The sequence below is a fragment of the Calidris pugnax genome, unplaced genomic scaffold, assembly GCF_001431845.1.
Source record: "Calidris pugnax isolate Ruff unplaced genomic scaffold, ASM143184v1 scaffold169, whole genome shotgun sequence".
In the NCBI taxonomy this organism is placed as follows: domain Eukaryota; kingdom Metazoa; phylum Chordata; class Aves; order Charadriiformes; family Scolopacidae; genus Calidris; species Calidris pugnax.
In genome coordinates this window covers 135,271-152,666 of record NW_015090894.1, presented here as the reverse complement: position 1 = coordinate 152,666, position 17,396 = coordinate 135,271, and the positions used below count along the sequence as shown (strand labels likewise).

The following is a 17,396-nucleotide window of genomic DNA, read 5'->3' as shown; positions in this document are numbered from 1 at the left end:
TCCCAAAGGACGAACGACAAGACCAGAGGAAATGGTCTGAAGTTGGGGCAGGGGAGATTTAGATTAGATATTAGAAAGAATGACTTTCCTGAGAGAGTGGTCAGGCACTGGAACAGCCTGCCCAGGGAGGTGGTGGAGTCACCATCCCTGGAGGTCTTTAAGAAACGGGTAGACATGGCTCTTCAGGGCATGCTCTAGTGCCCAAGGTTATTGGTTTATGGCGAGGTGTTGGGTGTGGGGTTTAGTTGGTGGGTGCGGTGTTTTTGGTGGGAGTTTGGTGTGGTGTGTTTTGTATTTGTTTGTTTGTTTGTTTGTTTTTTGTTTTTGTTTTTTTTTGTGGTTGGACTCGATGATCTCAGAGGTCCCTTCCAACCACTAAGATTCTGTGATTCTGTGATCTTTGAGGTCCCTTCCAACCCAAACCATTCTATGATTCTAATTCTCAGCCAACAGGAAACACTCGAGAGAAGGTCCCCCAGTGTCACAAAAGAATGAAATATTAAAAGCACAGTTGTACTGTATAAAAAACTAACAGCCTCCCTATCAGGCCAGAGAAGAACCTGCCTTGCTCTCCTGAACACGAAACGCCAGTCCTCCTGGCACCGGCGTCCTTTTGCGCAAGACCTGTCAGACCATCCTCATTATGATCTCGGCTAATTGCTTTCAAGCAGCGCGCCCCAAACCTTGCTTCAGCTCATCTCAGCGTCCGTGACGCCGCAGCTCCTGAAAAACCACATGCACTACCCAACACAACCCCACCATCAGCTCTGAAATCACGTTACGCTTGATGTTAAACCTCACGTACGCGTTCCCCGGGGAGAGAAAATGGACAAGAAATTGCCTCTAACAAGCAGAGTAACAATCCTCCCAAAGGATCCTACCTTTTATGCAACCACTCCACCAAGATCCTAATGCCACACTATGGAAAAAAAAAAAAAGTCTGAAAGCTGACAGCCAGATATTGAAGGACGACGGAATAAAAGCCCGCGGTGCCACTGATCTAAGTATTCAGCACCATATGGAGGTATTTTATGCTGTCTCTAAGCATTTTAAGACCAGCAAGAGAAGCAGGGAACTGTCACTTGTATTTAAAGTTTGGCAGTAGCTAAAGGGAAAAGGAAGATGCAGAAGTTATTTTCTATTATCAATCTCTAAGTTAACATTAGCCTGTTGGCTTTTTTCAGACATGTTAGAATGCTATTTTATTTAATACTACACTGTTTTGGTTTTTTTTCTTGAGGGAGATGCAAGTTAGTTTTACCTGGAGTTTGGTAGCTCTATTTATCAGTAATAAACTAAGCCATATATTGAGAGTGATCATTAATAACCCATAGGAGGCCAGAGCAAAAGGTACAGCCCGGACACAAAAAGCTGGACAAGGCTCCCCTTTGTATTTTGCTGAATGAAAGGTTCACACAAATCAATAAAAATTTGTGGAAAACGATCACAACTTGAATGACTTAGACCTGGGACTCTTTTCCACTAAGTAAATCCTAATAAGCACTGGCAGAGTTGATAGAAGTAGAACAATAAGACTGATTATCAACACATGGGCAAGATTTCCCTTGGGACACACACCAAACCTTGTGACAGGGACAAAAATACATGATGATAAATAGCTTCATTAACTCTTGTGGGTTTTTGTCAGTAATTAGCTTTACTTTTCCTCCCAAAATGGGAAATATATGAAAGAGCACAGTGTAAAAAAACCTTGCTTTATTTGTTCAGTCATGACCATGAAGAAATGAAACACCAAACAGAGGTCAGACCGTTAATTCCATCCCATAACCCCCAGTTCACAGACTTCACAGCTGTGATAGTTTTTAAACAATTAAAATGCAAAGTACAATGTTTTTACATAAAAAAATGGGGTTTTCTTTCCACCACATTCACTAAACAAATATCAAAGAATAAACAAGAGTCAGCCCCTCATTACTGAACAGGAAGGAGCAAGGCTATTAAAATTATAAAAAGCAAAATATGACAGTTTGATTACTCTGCCAAGATAGTAAAATTAAAAAATCATGGAAATGTTACCTCTTAACAGCTATAAAAATTTGTTTTAAAATACAGGCGTGGTGTTCTGAAGATGAAGGCACTCATCTAATTTTCTTCAGAGGAGCTCCAAGTCAACCACACAACACAACCAGGGCTATTGTCACAGTTTTAAGAGATTTCTGAAAACAATGAAGCCAAAATTAGTGTCCCAAGAGTGGGGAGGACCTTCAGGAAATTTCGGTTTTCCTCATCTGGTGTAACAACAAGCATCTGGGAAGTTTCACAATGATGCTTTATAGAAGCACTTCCACTTTTCTGTCGGTAAGAACATCTGTCACATCTCACTTTTAGAGCTCTAAATCTTCCATCATTTTGTACAGAAGGGCCAAATAATTCTGATTAGAGGAATCCTGCCCATTCCTGAATGACAGACACCCTTTAAGCTCGTGTGGAAGCCAGAAATTGTCTTCTACTGTCCACAGCAGACCAAGGTAGAAGCTTTTCCTTGGGGGGAAAAGAGCTTTATAATCTTGTAAAGACCTGTAACAAAAATGCTGAGAATGAAGAATGCAAACATGTGCAACAACAAGCAACAGAAGAAGGAGAATTAACGGAATTGCACGTGCTAATTGCTACACAGTGTGGTAAATGTGGTTTCATTCAAATTACCAGCCAGCAAGAAGAGGAACTCTAAACCTAAGATAAGGGAACAAGAAGATCCAGAAGTGCTCTAAGTCCCCAGATAAGAAAAAAAAACCAAAAGAACAAGGAGACTGAGGAATTTTGCCCAGACTGTAAGAGGAATGAGACAAAATCCCTAGAAGAAAGGTCTCAAAAAGTTTCAACCCTTAAGAGTCAAGTGCCACAAGTGTTATAAAATCTAGAAGAATCCAAGAGACACGATGAGGACTAAACTGTGTCCCATCCTGTGTCACAATAAGCAACTCTGGCCACAGCACTTTATACATCTTGATGTTGAGGACACGGCTGAGAGCGCACGCAAGTAAAATCTACGCTAGAGCGACCGCGAGTCAAATCTGTTCAACTGGAAACAAACAGCTCCTTTCACTTCCACACGGGCTCATACTGAGTTTTATTACCTTTGGGTTGGCTTTTGTTAAGTCTACTGCTCTCAAAAATGGACTCTGGAAAGTGGTTTCTATTCCTGACTTTCCTGGTTCACTATGTCAGAAGCAGCAGCAAGATGTAGGGCTGCCTTTCATATAGAGTCATCACAATTTTTGTTAATTTTTTGTATTTTGAAAAAAATACCCCAAGGAATAACTCTTCTTGCCCACGGCAGAGAGAAGGGGCTTTCGTCACCACGCAGATGAGTTTAAAAGCAAAGAAGAGGAAGGATGAATGATGTGGTCATGTTTGCTGTGTGAGATATTCAGAAAAACGGGGAGGGAAAGAGCATTAAGCTTGATTAATTAACTAAAATGTACTCACAGGTCACCTTTACATTTCCAAGGCTGCTGCACAGGTTTTTCTTATTATTTTTCAGGAATAAAAAAAAAACCAACAACAACAAACCACCATTTACAGTCTCATGAGGAAATTTTTCACCACAGCCTGAAGACTGAGCTCTCCATCTTGTCTTACGTAGTTACAGCTTTTTAAAACACGTTTCCAATCAGGCTTAAACTATTCTCCAAATGACTTTAGTATTTTAACTACTCACCAAATGCCTCAGAAGGACTTTTTGAGCCTCAGCATAAATATTGCTCACACAAAGGAGAATCTATGAAACTGTAAGAGCACCTGGAAATATTGTAAAACGTGTCCCAATGATCTTCTGATCAAGTCTGGGTGACCATGAAGCTAAGGAAGAAGGAGGATTCCGTGGTACAGGAGTCCATATGATCAAATATGGACCATATTTGACAGAAGTCCATATGATCCTAAACTTCTCAGCAGCCAGAGACAGGGAGGAAGGAGCCCTCAGGACAGGAAGGAGATCAACAGAAGGAAGAGAATTTCTGGTGGAACTCCTCAGCAATTCAGCTGGCAAGAAGGTCAGTATAGACTGGAGAGCAAAGCCATCCCATCCAGGAGATGTTATTTGGAAGCTCCTCCTACATCTTAGAATCACAGAATGATACGAGGTCAGAAGGGACTTCTGGAGATCATCTACTCATAGAAGAGATTTATTTATATGTTTTTTAAAACAGCAGCAGTAGTTCTTGCAAAGTCACATCTTCTGGACTCCACACTCTGCTTTTAAACACCAGATTCCACTATGGGACTGTACAACCACCTCCACTATTAAGTTATATTTATATGTATACTTCTATAGAAAAAAAATATTGGGAGGCAGAGGAGTTGGAGGATGACAGGGAAAGAGGAGGAGGAGGAATAGTACTAGAACTTGGACAGTAAATTGTTGGGGTTTTTTGGGTTTTTTGTTTGTTTTTTGGGGTTTTCTTTTTTTTTGTGGTTGGACTCGATGATCTCAAAGGTCCCTTCCAACCATGAAGACTCTGTGATTCTGTAAAGTCCTCTTCATTCCAGTTGCAATTTAATTGGAAATGGCTGCCTGTCCCTAAGCCAGAGCATGAGGATTTACAAGATTCAGTTTAAAAATCAAAGAATGAATAAATCCTGTATAATTCCACTACTAAAGACAAAATGGCACTGAGGTAAAGCACGTGGAAAAGGGTTCTAGGAAGTCCCACTGGAGAAAGATTAAATTCATTTTCTGCTGTCAGCAAGTCAGTGACTAAATGGGCTCTAAAATGACCCGAAATACAGAGTGCTGGTATGAAGCTGGCTCACCACAGAGCTTTCTGTTCTGGGCTCCAGTTCAAGTGTCCCCGAAGTGGTCAGAGCTGAGCTGAAGCTGGGCAGTAACCAGGAGTTCAAAGGGTGAGAGCAAATGACATTTAGTATTGACTTTTTACCAAAACACCCCGATTAGTTATTATTTCCACAGTCCCCACAACACTTTGGCTAAATGTTTCCTTACTAATGCAATTTTTGGATAAACTGCAGAAGAATTCTAGCTCACTGTGCACCAGTTTACTCCATGACAAAAGACACCCAGCTTTGCTGCGAGCACGTTCAGACAGATTCAGATATATAATATATAAATTCAGAGATACCTCATTCTTATAACATCTTCAGTCTGGGCAGAAATGCAACTGCATTAACATTTCATAAGGTGCCTGGAGTACAAGCAAAGAAAAATAAAAATAAACCCCATTTGATGTTTATAGAATAGCTTACAGACAATTTCCACTCGCTGGATTTCTACTTTTACACATCAGCGTTACACAAAATTTCAGGCAGAAATTCACCTCCAATTTAAGTGGCTTTTTTCAGAATGTAAACACACTCGCACACGTTGCCAGGACAATTTCACCTTCACCAAAAAAGCTTTAGCCCTTGGGTCAGGTTGTTTCAAAAAGAGCTCTTGGAAAGTTACGCTGCTGAGTATTTCACTAAAGCAGCAAATTTATTACCGAGACACAATGTGTACCAAGTGCCAAGTCACTTCTAGCCCAATCAATGGTTTCTAAGGTAAATTCATAAAGCCAAAAGAAGGAAAGTTTAGCCCATTAAATATTTACTCTGCCTTTCATTTTAACTGCGTGTTTATTAACTGGGTGGTGGTTTGGTTGGGGTTGGGTTTATTATTTCAACTGCTTTAGTGGTCTACTTGCCTCTCACACAAAAAAATGGAACCTATCAAGTTTAAAAGACCAATATTTAAGTTTTATTATTGTCACACCCGGGTAGCTTAATATTCACTTTATATACGATGGCAGTTAAAGCCTATGGGGATTAATTCACTTTTTGAAGCATATATTACATACAGGCTACATCATTCAGACACCCCATTAAAAACAAGCGCAGCGCTGAGCAAAAATCCACAAGGAGACCTTCAATAATTAATCATTCCTAAGATCCAATTTTTTTTTTTTCACATCTCAGTATTTTATTTTTAAATACCTAATTAAATGCTTTCAAAAGACTCGGAAGATGTAAAACGCTACGTCCACGGATCAAAAGTAATTAAGCCACTTTGGACAGACAGTGCTCTTTGTGGTGCTCTGCACCCAGCTCCTCCTGGGAGCTACGGGCTCCTCCAGCACCTAAACCACAAGATTCAGGCAAAAAAAAACAGTTATAAAAATGACATTTCCAAATTCAGGAAACTGCTCCGAATATTTCAGATTGGCATCAAGTCAGAATCAAGGCAATTGTTTCCCTCTCTTGCAATTGGTTTTGGAATAAGCAGGTTAAGAGTAAAAATATTCAGGATTTCATTCCAGCTTTAAGCTTTAGGGGAATATGAGCAAAAAGCACGATCCCTGCTCTAACGAAGCACTTGCTCATATTTACTGGAAAAAAAAAAGTGAGAAAGTGGCAAGAGAAGATATCACTTCAACTCCATCGCCAGATTTTACTGCCAGTTTAAGTTCTCAACTTGAATAAGGGACTAATCAACACAGAAACATTTTTAAAACCTATGCAGATATTCAAAAGATAATAATGAATTTGTGGTTTAAATACCTTGAATGAAGTATTTGTTTCCAGAACAAACCATATTCATGGACTTACACAGGAACCTGCCCATAAATCCTCAAACATAACAATGCTTTCCAAAAATAACTTTTGTTAAGATAGGATAAGCTAAAAACGATAGGCTACAATCATCCAACAAGAGAATATTCTTCTGGATTCTTTAGAATTATATTGTGCTGGTGACATTTCCCTGTAAAATTATCTGTTTCATTATCTCTGCTCCACAAGAGCAATGTCCTTTTCTCTGCCACCGTCGAAAACAAATCTTTGTATCTGAGAAACATGATGCAGTAACAAGAGAGATTTCCTCTTCCCAGTGCAAAGATACTTCAATACTTTCAGAAATTGAATTTTTCTTTCCATAATCTGTCTTCTCCTGAGATTTGACTACAATCAAAATGGATACACAAGAAATTACATCAGTGAAAAGACTTGTTGCCATATCTAATGATTTGCTACCTGAAGTCACTCGAGTTCAGCTACTAACAGGTTCCCTGGATGGAGTTTAGCACAGAAATAGATTCTACAAAATATGTGAAGTCCTTGCAGATACACCAGAAGAAAACCAAATTCCCTCTGCATGTTTTATTGCCACAGCATGAATGCATCAAAATCAGTCGATTTTTTGAGGGCTACCATACCCACCCCGTGCCTCAACACTGCATAAATGTTATTAAAATAACCTGAGTCTTCGTAAAATCTCCAATTTTTACTTTAAGAAAGTGTAAACTACACTGGTGGCTGTATTATAACCTTTCACTGAAGTTTAGGGGGAAAAAAAAAAAGGAAAACCTCAAATTATTAGACATCTAATGAAAAAAAAAAGGAGGAAAACCTCAAATTATTAGGCATCCAAAAAACAGATTAAAATATCCCAATATTATTGATGCCTGTTAAAGGCAAACTATTTGAGTTTATTGGGGGAGATGGCACATCTGAAAGATCCTCTCAGCAGAGACATCCCACAACACCCCAATTCCTGTCACTTGACTTGGAGCAGCTGAATTTTAAACTTCAGCTTCTTATTTTTCCTTCTAGGTGGAGCTGCTGTTGTACTTCCCCCTGGAAAACTCAACTGGACAGGACACAAAGTGCTGATGGCACATAAAGCTGCCGAAACAAGGAGACACCTCATCCCTGGTTCTAGAGCAGCCCATTGAAAGTACCCTATACATCACCTTAAAAAAGGAAAAATAAGTTCATTTATTAGACAGTAGCACCACAAAAGAGTACAGCCTTGAGGATTGCTCCTGACTTATATAGATTTCATGAAATATATAAAAAAGGAAAAATAAGTTCATTTATTAGACTGTAGCACCACAAAACGGTACAGCCTTGAGGATTGCTCCTGACATATAGATTTCATGAAATATAGAGATTTTTGGTGGAAAAAGGATGATATCTGGCAGTTATTTACACTATTTATGAATTTTGATCAAAGATCTAACGGCGCTGGCAAGAAATTTCTAGACAAAGCATTTTATCCTTTCTTTAAAAAAAAAAATTAAAATATATTTCCTCTCAGGAATTATCCAGGCAAACCAGATAAAAATAAAATACAGCAACTGAATCACAAGATTCAAAGGTTTTGACTAATTTGTTTTGGGAGAGTCCGACAAAGTATTCATTAAATACTGCAAACAGGACAACACAGAAAAGGCCTCCATTTAAAAAACATCTCAATAGTGGTTAATTAACTCATTATACGAGGTGTTTTCAACTACAAAACACTAAACCAGATTCTATTTAGATGCAGGAAATATATTAGGGAATTGAATGCTGTGAATAAAAACCTGGAAGAGCCCAGTGTGAGCAAGGTGGCTCCAACTTGTCAACACCTCCACAATATCAAAATGGGCCTTGTGATTCATCACAACGAGCCTTTGCATTTTAATTGCTATTCCACGCTCAGATAAAATGGAAGAGAGGAATCTGGATGGTTCAGCTTCCAGTTGGAACCGTTCCAGCCATTTGAGGGTAAAAAGAGAACCATAGGATTGTCCTGTTTGAGAAGATGTGACCCATGGTGAGCCTCGGACCTCTCCCAAGACAGCAAAAATGGATTCCTCCCCTGGAACAACTAAGAAAGAGGGAGAAAAGTGGTTTTCATGAGCTAATTCTCATACATACAGATCATGTATCTATTACAGAGGGACTGGTGAACTATCATCCACCTTCTTTACATTTATCTGATTAGTGGAATCCATTCTACTAATGATGAATATATGGTTCTGTAAGAGCTTTGTGTGAAGGCCATCACAACCCTAGAGCCAGCTGTGTCACAAAATGTCATGAAAGCTCTAACAGAAAAAACAGTACAGGGTTAGATCACCAAACCTCAGGATTTCTGACCTGTATCAGGAACAGGGTGGCCAGCAGGGCTGGGACAGTGACCATCCCCCTGGACTCAGCACGGGGGAGGTCCCAACTTGAAGGCTTGGTCCAGTTTTGGGTCTCTTAGCACAAAAAAAGACATTCAGGGACTGGAGTGTGTCCAGAGAAGAACAACGGAGCTGGTGAAGGGTCTGGAGCACAAGGAGAAGGGTCTGGAGAACTTCTGAGGGAGCTGGGGGTGTTGAGCCTGGAGAAAAGGAGGCTGAGGGGAGACCTTCTGGCTCTCTCCAACTCCCTGAAAGGAGGGTGTAGCCGGGGGGGTCGGTCTCTTCTCCCAAGGAACAGGCCATGGGACAAGAGGAAATGGCCTCAAGTTGTGCCAGGGGAGGTTTAGGATGGAGATTGGGAACAATTTCTTCACCAAAAGGGTTATCAAACAATGGAAGAGGCTGCCCAGGGCAGTGGTGGAGTCCCCATCTCTGGAGGGAATTAAAAGCTGGGCAGACGTGGTGCTGAGGGACATGGGTCAGTGGTGGGTTTGTCAGTGTGAGGTTGATGGTTGGACTCAAGGGTCCCTTCCAACCTGTACAATTCTATGATTCTTACTATACTTTCCCTAAAATACATAGCATAAAAGGATCCTGATCTTCACAGCAAGACACAAGAAATTAAACTTCATCCTTCCTGCTTATTAGCTGCCCAAAGCACCTCTAGAAGTGCCAATTCAGCATTTTTTTCTAAATTGTTATTCCTATATGCTTAAAAATGATGGATTATCTACCTTCCATTCGCAACTCCAAGTCTAGTGAATAGGTTTATTTCTACTTTTTTGTAACAGGGAACTACTCTCCTCCACTTCTATACAGCCCTTTACACCTTCTGAGAGGGGTTCTAGCTTCCTACGAGAAAAAGCCAATATTCTCCTCCCTATTCTGTTATTACAGAAATCTCATATTCTGGCCTCAAAACAAACTGAAGAAGAATCTCAATGAAGCCTGTAATGAAAGAACACAATATCTACTTTTACATTATCATCTTTGTCAGCTAAGAGAGCCATCTGGATTATTAATTTCTCTCATTAATTACTGAAGGGGTTCTAATGTAGTTTCTGCCCCAATAGCTGAAGGTTTCAGTGCATTTCAGGTTCACTTTCTAAACTGTCCCATCCCTTTATACATATATAGAATCTCATACATAAAAGGCAAACAAAAAGCACTCCCCTCTCCTTAAATCCCTGTTTTTTGAATTGTTTCAAGTATCCAGAAGTGTCTTTAGGTTTTGCAAGTCTTTATTTCACAGGTCACCTGTAAACTCCTTCCCAATTACCCAAAGCTGGCCTCTCCCCAACACCATATAGTCACTGGTGGAGTGAATGTGTCTCCATCCTCTGCCATCTGAAGAAGGTCTCTATACCACTATGGCCAACGCTTCACCTTGGATCAAAAGTTTTGTCTCCACTATCTTCTCTTTGAATTAAGAGCCAGATTCACTGCTGTGATAGGAATAACCTGATTTTTCCAAAAAAAAGCCCACCTACCTTGGGAGAAAACATGGGGAAGGAGGAGTATTTCTGCAAACAAAAGCAGCTGAACGTGCTTCGACTTGAGTTTTTCCTGCAATGGTTGATTATCTGAAGTTTGGTTCGTCACCTTTTCCTACAGACGATGCCTTCCTAATTAAACCCTGCTCCCTGCAGTCACCAAGAAATACAGCACGAGGACATCTGTCACCACTGCATCTGTCATTCTGCTTGAAACATGATCTATTCTTGTCCTTTCTTCCTCTCCCACAAGGCTTAATTTAGGTTCTTCAGAGCCACAATTACCTGACACCGTATTTCCACAATGCCTGGGCACAGCTGGATCCCCTCCTAGTAAATCTTTTGATTTACAGGGTGAGTAGCTCAGGTAGGGAAGTTCTTCAGCCCAGTGACAAGCTGGGGAAATACGGCCACTGCCATCCTTCCTGCCAGGAGCTCTTTGTGTAAATAGGAAGTTTGACACAAAAATCTTGACAACTGTTACAAAGCATCCAGCCTTAAGCCAAATCCACTCTGGGACTTCAAATGTTTATCTTCCAATTTCCCCTCTGAATAAGTGTGCAGAGAAGAACCTCTGTCCTCTGTTTCCACAGCCTCCTCCCCCCCACCCCAGGTTAAGTATTATTTGCATAATTTAATGAGCTCAAGTCAGATAAATGCAGCTCTGAGGAAAAAGATCTAGGAGTCCTCATGGACAAAGGGATGCCCAGGAGCCAGCAATGGGCCCTGGTGGCCAAGAAGGCCAAGGGCATCCTGGGGGGCATCAGGAAGAGTGGGAGCAGCAGATTGAAGGAGGTCATCCTGCCCCTCTGCTCTGCCCTGGGGAGGCCCCAGCTGGAGCACTGGGACCAGTTGTGGGCTCCCCAGTTCCAGAAGGACAGGGAACTGCTGGAGAGGGGACAGCAGAGGCTACAAAGATGATGAGGGGCCTAGAACATCTCTCTTCGGAGCGAAGGCTGAGGGACTTGGGTCTTTTTAGTCTGGAGAAGAGAAGGCTGAGGGGGGATCTGATCAACACCTCTAAATCCTTAAAGGGTTGGGTGTCAGGAGGATGGGGCCAGTCTTTTTCCAGTGGTGCCCAGGGACAGGACAAGAGGAAATGGGCACAAAGTTGACCATAGGAAGTTCCATCTCACCATGAGGAGGAACTTGTTTGCTGTGAGGGTGGCAGAGCCCTGGCAGAGGCTGCCCAGAGAGCTGGTGGGGTCTCCTTCTCTGGAGACATTCAATCAAACCCCACCCAGATGTGTTCCTGTGCAACCTGCTCTGGCGGGGGGTTGGACTGGGTGGTCTCCAGAAGTCCCTTGTGACCTCATATCATTCTGCGATTCTGTGAAATCCTAAAAACTGCATTATAAGACAGAAACAACGCTGGCAAATTAGAGGAAACTAGATAAAAATCCCATGCAGCAGATTGCAGCAGTGAGAGAAAAGATAGTGTAGATTAAGACAGTCTCACAGGAGAAATCCCTCCTCCACGGCACGGTGGTACACAACACACAAGACTTTCTACAGCTACAGAAAGTAATGTTAAGATGGCAATATCCTCAGGCAGAGAACAGCTGCAGAAGGGAGGAGATAAAATGGGCGGCCACCTGAGTATACATTTCTGGAGCGAAACATTCATGGTTTCTCCTCTTTTCAGCACTAAACATTATTCTGATGCAAGCTAAACCAGCATATGCTACCATCTAGCTCAGGGAATTCAGCCATCATTTCCCTGTACCACATGCTAACGGAGTCTTTAAACCAAGCTATCCTTATCTTCCTAAATACATTTTGCCCTTGAAAGCACAAGAAGCAATGCTAAGTCAGCCTTTTCAAACGGCGAATTAGAGAAGTTTCAGGAGACCTATTAAAATGCCAGGGGATAACACAGACTTCCCTTCCTTCCATCCTTTTAACTAGTTTAAGCGTTGCCTAATGTTTCCCCAGCACCATTATCCACTTGCAAGCAAATACTTCTCCCTGCTCCCTCCTCCTGTGACCATCCAACCTGTGCTGCCCCCAAAGAAAACTCTGCCCTCTCACACTGTAGCAGCTTTCCTTCTTCCTGGGGGAAGGAAAAAAAAAAACAACAAAAAGAAGAGCTTCTTCTCTGTGTCTCCATCTTATTTCCAGAACCTACCATCTCCTGGGCAGCTCTGGAAGGACTAAGACTTGACCTTTACTCTTTTCCTGCAGAACAGCTTCCACAAGAGCTCTCTTCTCTCCAACTCATTCTCCGGGCAGAAAAACAGGTGAGCATTTATTCAGAACGAAGCTGGAACAAAATCTTAAAATAGTCAGGATTTAAGGTCGGTGCTGCCTGGCTTCTGAGGGAGGAGGCAGCTTGGAAGGAAGAGAAATGCACAGAGGACATTCTGTGTGCTTTCATTAAGCACAGCGCGGATTCAGTCAGCGTTTGCTGATCTGAGCTGACAAGGATGTCTGCAGAGAACACCTGGGGACCGGGGCAAAAATAACCAGAGATGTACACAATCTTCTGCACAACAATACACACAGGTTTATGATGCAACTCCACAGCAACACAGGAGGAAAACAGCCGGTATTAAGAAGACAACACATATATGAGTGCATGTTACAAGAGCAGCACAGAACCCTGGTTTTCATTACCAAAATAAACCAACCACCATTTATTTTTTTTAGCAACAGAAACCAAAAACCATGTGGAAATTGAGAATAGCACAGTTTCAGAAGCTGCACACTGTGGTCTCCTCAGACATGGCCTCACGTTGCACCAGGAGATGTTTAGGTTGGACACTAGATGAAATTTCTTTCACCAAAAGGGTTGTCAAAATACAAGAAAAACCTTGAGGGGCTGGAGTGGGTCCAGAGAAGGGCAACAGAGCTGGTGAAGGGTCTGGAGCACAAGTCTGGTGAGGAGCAGCTGAGGGAGCTGGGGGTGTTGAGCCTGGAGAAAAAGAGGCTGAGGGGAGACCTGGCTCTCTCCAACTCCCTGAAAGGAGGGTGTAGCCAGGGGGGGTCGGTCTCTTCTCCCAAGGAACAGGCCATGGGACAAGAGGAAATGGCCTCAAGTTGCTCCAGGGGAGGTTGAGGATGGAGATTGGGAACAATTTCTTCACCAATGTCAAACATTGAAAGAGGCTGCCCAGGGCAGTGGTGGAGTCTCCATCCCTGGATGGATTTCAAAGCCGGGCAGACGTGGTGCTGAGGGACATGGGTCAGTGGTGGGTTTGTCAGTGTTGGGTTGATGGTTGGACTCCATGATCTCAAAGGTCCCTTCCAGCCTCAATCATTCTATGACACTCACATGAGTCCCAGCAACACACGGCTACAAATACCTTATGTTAAAAATTCATAAGTAGTGTGTCCTCACACGACACTACCCATTTCTCCTTCACAACTCTGCTCCTGAGCTGCACCAGTTTCCCTCCTGGGCTCTGGGGCAGAATAAAGACCATGGACACTTGATTCTCCTGCTGCTTTCTCCACCTGCACTGCGAGTTAAGAACTTCAACATCAAATGATGTTAATCCAGCAAAGTAAGTAACGTTAAGCCGGCACAACAATTTTCAGCCTTTCAACATACAGGCCCCTAAACTTTGAGACACAGACCTCTCTGGAGGGAGTTTAAAGCAGTTGACAATAAACTTGTTTTTTCCCAGTTGCGTTTGACAAATGCCTTGGAAAGAGGCCATGGAGCCTGAGGGGTCTCCAGACCAAGCTAAAAAAATGTAATAAAAGTTAGTCTTCAAAAGATAAGAATTTGGTTCCATCCAGCCAATGGCAGAAGTTTCTTGGGTTTTGTTTTTTTTCTAGAAAAAGGGTGTTCCAAAAAGAATTGTAGGGTTCAACCACAGACATAAAGAAAGCGCTTATATGAGAAATTGGGTTTGGTGCAGAATACTCTTTAGAGGAGAATTATCTACACTTTGCTGGGATACAGTATATTGAAATAAATATTCTCCTTGAGCAGTATTTTCCAAAGGAACAATCCCTTCATATAAGGTCTCTAAGGACATATACAAGTTTCTTTTTAACTATAATATTTACTCTCCAAGATACACACAGAGAAGACTTGTTTCTAACTTTAGCAATTCCTTGTATAAACGTGCACAGAAGGTAATTTTGAGTCTTCGGGCTGTCAGACCTACAAAACCAGCTTCAAGTGTGCCACAGGGTTCGTCAAGGACCTCAAAGACACATGACCAAACACAGAAGGTAACATTTGTTTGCCATTAAAGTGCATAAAAGAGCTTCCACCAAGTCCAGCAAATAGTGCAAGACATCTGGTTGCTTTCTTCTTCCACTGTGTGGCTGATGGTGGCAGCAGGGAATTATCTGGTGAAATAAAAGCAGCAAAGAAATACAAGATAAAAGCAGATTCCTGAATCGGGTATTTTAGCCAAGCATTTGAGAAGCACTCAATTGGGGAAAAAAAGCATGGAGTTGTTTTGAAACTCCTTTAAAATATTTGATGTAGGACACTTTGCCTCTTCCACTGTCCAAAGGGTTAAGATGGGAAGCCTTTGCTCTTCCTGGGATGAAGGAAAATCCAGGACAGCCATGGACACCCCTACGAAGGGTACGTGGCTGCTCCACCTTCAAAGGGACACACTTCAAACAACAAGGCTTGATTTAACCTCAAACCAAGCAGGCAAAGCCACATCTCCAGTCTTTGACTCATTCTCAGCTGTGCAAGTCTTGCACAGACTACACCAACCATTTAAAACATCATCCACACAATTCCATAGGGAAATTTTTTTTCCTCTCGATGTCAGGTACTGGAGGGAATGCATGTAGTAATAATTAGCACGAGGTTCTTCTTGAGTTTACTATATACTCTGCAGTTTAATGATTTGGTGGAAAACCCAGCTGTCTTCCATAGAAGGGGAAAAAAAAAATCCTTCTTGTATTTTTAAGCTAAATTATAGAATTCCTAAGGCCAAGACTGCATTTAACTGTAAATTATTTGCTCTGACAGCATAAACAGTCCACCAAGCCTCAGATATAAACAGAGGCAACCTATCAGCCCTGTGCATTCTTCAACAGAGAAAGGGGAATAATTTTTTAACACCAAAGCAGCAGATGATTACAAGATTGTGATGCATTCAGTGGGAAAAGCTATTTTCAAGTCTATTATTACACTATCAAATAAAGAGGTAAGTTTTATGGGACACAAGCTTTTGATCTGCCTACTGTTTATGCAGTTTCAGGAAAAAAAACAAACCTATCCCCTTCTCCAAGTCACATTGAGGTTTAAGAGCAACTAAAAATAAAAAAGTAGAAAAGAACTATGGTAACAAAGTTAATTGTATGATGGTGGATAAAAGCCACTCCAATCAATGACTGCTCAGCAAAAAAAGGCAAAAGATAACTCTACTAAGGAAAAAAAGAAAAGCTGAATACATAAAGAGCAGATATTAAGAGGCAACTTGGAAAGCTGAGGACTTATAGGAACCTGAACTGGTGGGTGAATCTGGAAACAAGGAGCTGGAAGAAACCCACCCTGTGAAAACCTCTTGTGAAGGTTTGTGAAGACCCAACCTGTGAAAAAAAGGCATTCCGAGGTCAGATGAAATGCAAAAAAACCAAAACCCAACATAACTTAGGATTTCCTTGAGATCATACACCAAACTCAACCTTTCTTCAGCCATTTTAATTTAAGCTTCCTCCAGCTGTGTTCAGCTGCTACCCTGGAAGATTCTCCTACAGCTTTATCCAAGTAAGCAGCAGAAGCTCAGTTTTAGTAAAGCCATCCTAGCTTTTATGCAGACGTAAGTGATTTTCAGCCATTTTGAGTGAGCCAAGGCCACAATACTTAAAACCCGCTTCAGCAGCAAATGCATCAATCTGAAAGCAGGGGAAAGGGGGGAAATAAAATAAAAATCAGGTAATATAGACAAGACAAATAAGGCAGCAAACCTCCAGCATTGAGGACCTGCCTAGAGAAGTCAAGAAGGGGTCAGAACTTCCTTTGAAAGAGAAGACACTGCAGCACGGTGCTTCATTGCCAATTAATTCTGTTAGATATGGAAGTTAAACCCTGGTTATCTGCTTTCCCAATACTGACTGCAGCCATCAGGAAACATTACCTGCCGATTCCGTCGTTTTTCCAAAAGCAAATGCTCTCCACTTACCTGCCTTTCTCATCGAACGCCCTCCACCCTGGTCCTGAGCTCACGCTGCTCTCCCCAAGATTTATCGATCTCTGGGTACAGGCTACGCTTTCGCCCGCAGCACTTTACAATAAATTTTGTTCTCTCCATTTCCTCCGCCACCTCAGACATCCACTAGATGATTCAATCACCCATCTAGTTCAAATTCTTCTGCTAAGCCTTCCTTCTGGCAGGCCATTAAAAAAAAAAAATAAAATAAAAAATAGTCCTCCCATCACTGACAAGCAGGGTTTCTCACAGCCATTTCCGCGCTGGCAGAAAAGGACAAGAGTGGGTAATGAGTGAATATTTTCTACTCCCAGAGAAGGCAACATCTTCATTAAAACAAATGAAGTGCCTGGCCCTAAGAGCTGCAGAGAAACACTTCTGCGGCTCAGATTAATGCGATGCTGCCTGCCCCTTTCTGTGCAGAAGGTTTCAGAGCCTCCTCGGGGCGGATCTCTCACCTCCAGAGCAGGAATTCACTCTTCCTCCACTCCAGCAGCACCTACAGGAATTCACTCTTCCTCCACTCCAGCAGCAGCTACTTGAATCAGAGAACAGAGTCATAGAGTTGTCCAGGCCGGAAGGGACCTCCAAAGGTCATCTAGTCCCACCTCCCCGCAGTCAGCAGGGACACCCCCAACTAGACCAGGTTGCCCAGGGCCTCATCGAGCCTCACCTTGAATATCTCCAGGGATGGGGCCTCAACCACCTCCCTGGGCAACCTGTTCCAGTGCTCCACCACCCTCCCAGTGAAGAACCCTCTCCTCATCTCCAGTCTAAATCTGTTCCCCTCCAGCTTGAAGCCATTGCCCCTCGTCCTGTCACTGCAGGCCTTTCTAAACAGGCTCTCCCCAGCCTTCCTGTAG

General features: G+C 42.3%; 1 protein-coding gene across 1 annotated transcript in view; it reads right to left on the bottom strand.

Moving 5' to 3' along the window:
- Positions 1-17,396, bottom strand: part of RAB6A (RAB6A, member RAS oncogene family) — a 72,358-nt gene that overhangs the window by 46,243 nt on the left and 8,719 nt on the right. The window lies entirely within an intron of this gene.